Here is a 7,264-nt window from a genome sequence, read left to right on the forward strand (position 1 = left end):
TGAATCCTTTATAAATGAAATAATGATAAATATAGAGCAAGCAAAGTGAACAAATAGACAAATATTCTATTTAGACAAGAAAACTATCAGAACATGGTTGAATTAAATTTAGTCATAAAAATTAAAAATGAGTATTGATTTTGAATTATCATATAAGAGCATGAGAGAAGCATGAGTGTTTACACGTGATGTTTACCTGTGATGTTTAATGCGACATCACAGAAACAAATACTCATTACTTAGTTGCTGCTGTTGTTCAGTTGCTCAGTCATGTCCCGCTGTTTGTGATCTCATGGGCTGCAGCATGCCAGGCTTATCTGTCCTTCACCATCTCCCGGAGTTTGCTCAAACTCATGTTCATTGAGTCAGTGATGCCATTCAAAGATCTCATCGTCTGTCTTAGTAGGAAGTCAATTCATAATGCCTAAATTTGAAAAATCGAAATGTTGTTTGAACTTGGTGGTAGTTAGAGGTATCATCATAAACATACAAACTATTAGTTAAACAAATTGGAAAGAATCATTACTCTAGAGAAGTAAGTATGGGATTTGCAAAGGAAACTATATTTTTCCTTAAATAATTGGAATAATCAATAATAAAAAGGCAATTTAAAAAATAAAAGCAAAAAAATGGTAATGGACCAATTATAAGGAATTCATATTAAAGAGCTTTGCATGATAAAATTTGAATTTTACTCTGAAGGACTATAGAACAAATCCAAGAGTTTGGAGTAGGAAAGTGAGATACTTCCTCTCAAACTGTCATGAAAAACTTCAATCTTTTTCTAACTTTAATACTATGTCATGATTTCATTTCCATTACATTAAGAAACTATTTAATGTTGGTGCATGCTTTGGTAAAACACAGACACATATTTTGTATATGTTCTCATTTCATACACAAAATACAAAATGAAAATCTGGTGTATGTAAATTGGTGTCCATACAATTAAAAAAAAATTAATAGCAAATGCAGAAAAAAATATAGGAGTCCAGCTGTCTTCTATGAAATGAGATATTAAAGACATTTACCAAAATGTAAAGCCGTTTTAAAAGTAAATAAGCTGCTGAAGTGATTTAGAAGCTGTTCCTTGGTGGCTCCAGCAATGCAGGAGACCCAGGTTCAGTCCCTACACAGGAAGATCCTGTAGAGTAGGAAGTACCAACCCATTCCAGCATGCTTGACTGGAGAATTCTGTGGACAGAGGAGCCTGGCGGGCCGCAGTCCATGGGGTTGCAAAGAGTCAGACAGGACTGAGCGACTAACACTTTCACTTTCATCGGATGGAAGATACATCATACACACACAAAATACAAAATGAAAATCTGGTGTATGTAAATTGGTGTCCATACAATTAAAAAATTAAAAAATAATAGCAAATGCAGTAAAAAATATAGGAGTCCAGCTGTCTTCTATGAAACCAGATATTAAAGACATTTGCCAAAATGTAAAGCCGTTTTAAAAGTAAATAAGCTCCTGAAGTGATTTAGAAGCTGTTCCTTGGTGGCTCCTGAAATGCAGGAGACCCAGGTTCAATCCCTACATAGGAAGATCCTGTAGAGTAGGAAGTACCAGTCCATTCCAGCATGCTTGCCTGGAGAATTCTGTAGACAGAGGAGCCTGGCAGGCTGTAGTCCATAGAGTTGCAAAGAGTCAGACAGGACTGAGCGACTAACACTTTTCACTTTCATCGGATGGAAGATAAGGAAAACCTGTAATGACTGAGAAGCTCCTGGAAGGCCTCTGTGGGACAGCCACTTGATACTAGGACTGAAAGGAAAACAGGAGCAACATGTTGAAACCTCCTAAAGGACAACTAGACCATCAAGGCCCTCTGGGCTTTTTTTTTTGGTATTGATTATAATTTTTTTTTATTGTTCTTAGAGGTTTGGTTTCAGAACTCCTTTCAGTTCTTAAATGTTTTAAAATACTTAAAAAAAAAAGATGTTCTTGGGTAGCCTAAGAAGCTTTTTAAAATGTGCATGCATGTGTGCTAGGTTGCTTCAGTCTGTCCAACTCTTTGTGACCCCATGGACTGCAGCCCACCAGGCTCCTCTGTCCATGGGATTCTCCAGGCAAGAATACTGAAGTGGTTGCCATGCCTTCCTCTAAGGGATCTTCCCGACCCAGGGATTGAACCAGGGAACCAGCATCTCCTGTGGCTCCTGCCTTGTAGGCAGATTCTTTACAGGTGAGTCACCAGGGAAGCCCTTTTAAATGTAGCAATGTTTCTTAATGTTTACCATTTTAGAAACTGAATTGGGGCAATTGTTAGAATATTTACACAATAACTTGTTTGAGAAAACAATGGGAAATCATTGCATGTTAACATATTTCATGAAACTAAAAAAATTTAAAGCACTTTATGAAAAATCCAGCTTTATTTTACATTTTGGCAAATGTCTTTAATATCTGACTTCATAGAAGGCAGCTGGATGCTTATATTTTTTCTGCATTTAAACTGTTTCAGTACAGAGTTTGAGTTGGCATGTATGAGGGAAATTGGGCCTCATATTTTTTTTGTGTTGAGATTATCATATGGTTTTTATCTTTCAATTTGTTAATATGGTGTATCACACTGATTGATTTGTGTATACCGAAGAATCCTTTCATCCCTGGAATAAACCCAACTTGATCATGGTATATGAGCTTTTTGAAGTGTTGCTGAATTTTGTTTGATAAAATTTTGTTGATTTTTGCATCTTTGTTCATCAGTGATATTTGCCTGTAGCTTTATTTTTTTGTGTGCTGTCTTTGTCTGGTTTTGGAATCAGGGTGATGGTGGCCTTGTAGAATGAGTTTGGAAGTGTTCCTTTGTCTTCAATTTTTGGAAGAGTATTAGAAGGATAGGCATTGGCTCTTCTCTAAATGTTTGATAGAATTCTCCTGTGAAACCATCTGGTCCTGGGCTTTTGTTTTTTGGGAGATTTTTGATCACAGATTCAATTTCAGTGCTTGCAATTGGATTGTTCATAATTTCTATTTCTTCCTGGTTCAGTCTTGGAAGACTGAACTTTTCTAAGAATCTGTCCATTTCTTCCAAGTCATCCATTTTATTGCCATATAGTTGTTCATAATAGTCTCTTATAATCATTTGCATTTCTGCATTGTCTGTTGTAACCTCACCTTTTTCATTTCTAATTTTTTTTATTTGACTCTTCTTTTTTTCTTGATGAGTCTGGCTAAAGTTTTGTCAATTTTGTTTATCTTCTCAAAGAACCAGCTTTTAGTTTTATTAATCTTTACTATTGTTTCTGTCATTTCTTTTTCATTTCCTTTTGCTCAGATTTTCATGATTTCTTTCCTTCTGCTAATTTTGCATGTGGTTTTTGTTGTTGTTCTTCTTCTTTTTCTAGTTGTTATAGGTGTAAAGTTAGGTTGTCTATTCAAGGTTTTTCCTGTTTATTGATGTAGGATTGTATTGCTATCACCTTCCCTCTTAAACTGCTTTTGGTGCCTCCCATAGGTTTTGAGTTGTAGTATTTTCATTGTCATTTGTTTCTAAAAATTTTTTGATTTCCCTTTTGATTTCTTCAGTAATCTGTTGATTATTTAGAAATGTATTGTTTACTCTCCATGTGTTTGTGTTTTACAGTTGTTGTTGTTCTTTTTTTTTTCCTTGCAATTGATATCTAGTCTCATAGCGTTGTGGTCAGAAAAGATGCTTGATATGATTTCAATTTTCTTAAATTTACTGAGGTTTGATTTGTTACCCAAGTTGTGGTCTATCCTGGAGAATGTTCCATGTGCCCTTGAGAAGAAGGTGTATTCTTCTGCATTTGGAAGGAATATCCTGAAGATATGAATGAGATCCATTTCATCTAATGTATCATTTAAGACTTGTGTTTTCTTATTAATTTTCTGTTTTGATGATCTGTCCATTTTTGTGAGTGGGGTGTTATAGCCTCCTACTATTATTGTGTTACAGTCAATTTCTCCTTTTATGTCTGTTAGTGTTTGTCTTATGTATTGTGGTGCCTCTATGTTGGATGCATAGATATTTACAATCATTATGTCTTCCTCTTGGATTGATCTCTTGATCATTATGTAATGTCCTTCCTTATCTCTTGTAATCTTCTTTATCTTAAGGTCTATTTTGTCTGATATGAGGAATGGTACTCCAGCTTTCTTTTGTTACCCATTTGCATGGAATATATTTTTCCATCCTCTCATTTTCAGTCTGTATGTGTCTTGAGGTCTGAATTTGCTTTCTTGTAGACAGCATATATATGGGTCTTGCTTTTGTATCCATTCAGCCAGTTTGTCTTTTGATTGGAGCATTTAATCCATTTACACTTAAACTAATTATTGATATATATATGTTCCTATTGTCATTTTCTTAATTGTTTGGGGTTGATTTTGTAGATCTTTTTTTCTTCTCTTGTATTTCTTGATTTATAAGTCCCTTTAGCATTTGTTTTAAAGCTGGTTTGGTGGTACTGAATTCTCTTAACTTTTGCCTCTCTGAAAACCTTTTGATTTCTCCATCAGTTTTGAATGAGATGCTTGCTGGGTACTGTAATGTTAGTTGTAGGTTTTTCCCCTTTGGTACTTTGAATATATCCTGCCATTCCTTTCTGGCCTGCAGAGTTTCTGCTGAAAGATCAGCTGTTAAGCATATGGAGTTTCCCATGTATGTTATTTGTTGCTTTTCCCTTGCTGCATTTAGTATTTTTTATATGTGTTTAATCTTTCTTAGTTTGATTAGTATTTATCTTGGCCTATTTCTTCTTGGGTTTATCCTATTTGGGACTGATTTACTATTTCCTTTTCCATGTTGGGGAAATTTCCAACTATAATCTCTTCAAAAATTTTCTCATACCCTTTCTTTTTCTCTTCTTCTTCTGAGACCCCTATAATTTTTTTTTAAATTTTATTTATTTTTTTAAATTTTATTTTATTTTTAAACTTTACATAATTGTATTAGTTTTGCCAAATATCAAAATGAATCCTTCACAGGTATACATGTGCTCCCCATCCTGAACCCTCCTCCCACTTCCCTCCCCATACCATCCCTCTGGGTCATCCCAGTGCACTAGCCCCAAGCATCCAGTATCGTGTATCGAACCTGGACTGGCATCTCGTTTCATACATGATATTTTACATGTTTCAACTTTACATAATTGTATTAGTTTTGCCAAATATCAAAATGGATCCGCCACAGGTATACATGTGTTCCCCATCCTGAACCCTCCTCCCTCCTCCCTCCCCATACCATCACTCTGGGTCGTCCCAGTGCACTAGCCCCAAGCATCCAGTATCGTGCATCGAACCTGGACTGGCAATTCGTTTCTTACATGATATTTTACATGTTTCAATGTGAGACCCCTATAATTTGAATATTGGTGCATTTGATATTGTCCCAGAGGTCTCTGAGACTATCCCCAGATCTTTTCATTCTTTTTGCTTCATTCTGCTCTTCAGAAGTTATTTCCACCATTTTATCTTCCAGCTGACTGATTCATTCTTCTGTTTTAGATAGCCTGCTATTGATTCCTTCTAGAGTATTTTTAATTTCAGTAATTGTGTTCTTTGTCTCTGTATGTTTATTCTTTAATTCTTCTAGGTCTTTGTTAATTGATTCTTGCATTTTCTCCATACTTTTTTCAAAGTTTTATTTTATTTTATTTTTTAACTTTACAATATTGTATTGATCTTCATCTATATTATCATTATTCTGAATTCATTTTCGGGTAGTTTGCCTATTTCATCTTCATTTATTTGGACTTCTGTGTTTCTAGTTTGTCTTTTCATTTGTGTAGTATTTCTCTGCCTTTTCATTACTTTTTTTTTTTTAAACTTATTGTGTTTGAGGTCTCCTTTCCCAGTCCACAAGGTTGAATTCTTTCTTCCTTTTGGTTTCTGCCATCCTAAGGTTAGTCCAGTGATTTATGTAAGCTCCTATAGGGTGAGATTTGTGCTGAGTTTTTTGTTTGTTTGCCTGCTTGTTTGTTTTTCCTCTGTTGTTCAAGGATGAGTAAGGTGGTAATCCTGTCTGCTGATTATTGGGTTTTAATTTTTATTTTGTCTGTTGTTTAGATGAAGAAGGTGACTTCCCTGGTGACTCAGATGGTAAAGCATCTGCCTACAATGTGGGAAACCCAGGTTCAATTCCCTGGGTTGGGAAAATCCCCTGCAGAAGGAAATGGCAATCCACTCCAGTACTCTTGCCTGGAAAATCCCACGGAGAGAGGAGCCTGGTAGGCTACAGTCCATGGGGTTGCAAAGAGTTGGACATGACTGAGTGACTTCACTTCACTTAGATGAGACATCCTGCAAAGGGTGGTACACCCAGGTTTGGTTATGCCAGGTCTTGTATTCAAGTGGTTTCCTTTGTGTGAGTATTGCCAGGAGAAATATCAATAACCTCAGATAAGCAGATAACACCACCCTTATGGCAGAAAGTGAAGAGGAACTAAAAAGCTTCTTGATGAAGGTGAAAGAGGAGAGTGAAAAAGTCGGCTTAAAACTCAACATTCAGAAAACGAAGATCATGGCATCTCGTCCCATCACTTCATGGGAAATACATAGGGAAACAGTGTCAGACTTTATTTTTGGGGGCTCTAAAATCACTGCAGATGGTGACTGAAGCCATGAAATTAAAAGACGCTTACTCCTTGGAAGAAAAGTTATGACCAACCTAGATAGCATATTCAAAAGCAGAGACATTACTTTGCCAACAAAGGTTCATCTAGTCAAGGCTATGGTTTTTCCTGTGGTCATGTATGGATGTGAGAGTTGGACTGTGAAGAAAGCTGAGCGCCGAAGAATTGATGCTTTTGAACTGTGGTGCTGTAGAAGACTCTTGAGAGTCCTTTGGACTGCAAGGAGATCCAACCAGTCCATTCTGAAGGAGATCAGCCCTGGGATTTCTTTGGAAGGAATGATGCTAAAGCTGAAACTCCAGTACTTTGGCCACCTCATGCAAAGAGTTGACTCATTGGAAAAGACTCTGATGCTGGGAGGGATTGGGGGCAGGAGGAGAAGGGGACGACAGAGGATGAGATGGCTGGATGGCATCACTGACTCGATGGACGTGAGTCTGAGTGAACTCTGGGAGTTGGTGATAGACAGGGAGGCTGGCGTGCTGCGATTCATGAGCTCACAAAGAGTCAGACACGACTGAGTGACTGAACTGAACTGAACTGAGGGTTAGTTCTCTGGTAGTCTAGAGTCTTGGAGTCAGGGCTCCCACTTCAAAGGCTCAGGGCTTGATTTCTGGTCAGGAATGAGGATTCCACAAGTGGTTTGATATGGCATTAGT

Source organism: Bos taurus, chromosome 20 (assembly GCF_002263795.3).
Source record: "Bos taurus isolate L1 Dominette 01449 registration number 42190680 breed Hereford chromosome 20, ARS-UCD2.0, whole genome shotgun sequence".
NCBI classification, from domain to species: domain Eukaryota; kingdom Metazoa; phylum Chordata; class Mammalia; order Artiodactyla; family Bovidae; genus Bos; species Bos taurus.